Genomic DNA, 1,953 nt, shown 5'->3' with positions numbered 1-1,953 from the left:
AAATAAATTCAAACCAAAAATGACTTAACCAACCTTAATGCTTAATACTGGTAAACCAAACTTTATGCCGGTAGACAGTTTATCAGTTAATTGCAGTATTGGTAAAGATTAATGCATGAAACAGAAAGACAATAACATCCACAACACATAACACTAATATTTATACATGGAAACCCTATAAGAGGAAAAACCACGGTGGGAAACCTTACCCATAATCAAATGATACTATGCAGATAGTATGTGTATACAAATGGGGTCTATACATGCAGAAAGGCCAAGCGCCTAGAGCTCACTGCTCAAACACAAATAGGAGTCACACTGACTACAATTGTATGGTTAAATCCAATAATGATGTACTGCTCAAAATAGCATCTTCATATGCTAGATTCAGTACTGGTTCAGTTCTGATATGCCTTCACAAAAACCTTGTTTCACCTTCAAATTATGTTTGCTTGTATAGCTCTTCTTATTCTCGCATATACCTTCTTACAATTCCTTTTCCCAATCACATATCAATCTTACAAATAAGATCTTACATATATACCATAACTTAAGACCAATTTTAGTAGGTCAACTATAAAAGATATTACAATAAAACAATTACAAGTAAATCAATAACCGATGCAATATCCGATTCAACATGTCAACTTAATGCATTTACAATAACAACAAAATCATCTCTAAGGTGTGTCGTGCTGATCTGGAATAAATAAGTCTATTGGTGCTTATTCTAGACCTATTTGCCAGTAATACCAAATATGCAAACATGAATATACCAATGAACAAATCTCCAAGACAAAGTGTCCAAACGATGTCTTAGACATAACCAAGTGTTTTCCATGTCATTCCAAGTGCCAGTGAACAATATATCTTGCCAGTGTGTCAGATATGGATGACGACTATGCATAAAGTCACTTGCTTGCAGGTGAAGATTGCCAATCCTCCAAAGTGCTAGAGTTGATAAGAGTAAATAGGTGTTGACATCAATGACAAAACCATATCATATACAAAATACCAACAATCTCCCCCTTTGGCATTTATGGCAACACAAGATGGAAAAACCATCAAAGTGCCAAAACAAAATGCCAATCAATCTCCCAAACGAGCTCATAACCAAAAATCAAAATTCAGATACAGAGAGTAATCAATCTCTCCCAAAGTAACAATCTCTCCCCTTGAGAGTAACATGTGTTCTCCTTGTGTTTTTCCATATCAATCTTTCCCCCTTTGACATAAAATGCCGAAGCCAATACAAAAACCAGGTTCAAATAAAAAATACCAACCAATTCAGTATACCAACTACTCCCCCTGAGAAGTAGCTTTCCTCATCAAAGCTGGAGTAAAAGATTTCTCTATTAATTCTGTCGGTTGATGAAAAACATCAATTGTCTAAGTCTCTACCGGTGGGGGTATGACCCCAAGCTGGTCTCTGAGATATTCAAAAGTCTCCTTAGGAAAAGGCTTAGTGAAAATATTTGTAATCTTCTCTTTACTATTCACATAAACTAGTTTTACTTCTTTTGCTTCAACATTCTCTTTCAGAAAATTCAGTTTGATAGAAATATGTTTAGTTTTAGAATGTATTATCAGATTCTTAGATATATCAATTGTTGCAGTGTTATCACAATAGATAGTTATAGGTTCCTTGCATTTTATCTTTATGTCCTTCAACATTTGCTTAAGCCATAGTACCTGTGTACAGTTAGTTGTTGCTGCAACATATTCTGATTCTGTTGTTGATAAAGATGCGCAACTTTGTTTCTTACTCAACCAAGAAATTAATCTATTTCCAAGAAAAAATGCTTCGGCAGTGGTGTTTTCTCTGTCATCCACATCACCTGCCCAATTTGCATCTGTGTATGTACATAATTCAACGTTTTCATCTCTAGGATACCATAAGCCAAGATTTGTAGTGCCTTGTAAGTACCGAAAAATCCTTTTTACTGTTGATTC

Source organism: Cryptomeria japonica, chromosome 2 (assembly GCF_030272615.1).
Source record: "Cryptomeria japonica chromosome 2, Sugi_1.0, whole genome shotgun sequence".
In the NCBI taxonomy this organism is placed as follows: Eukaryota; Viridiplantae; Streptophyta; class Pinopsida; order Cupressales; family Cupressaceae; genus Cryptomeria; species Cryptomeria japonica.
Note: the sequence above shows the minus strand (reverse complement) of the source record.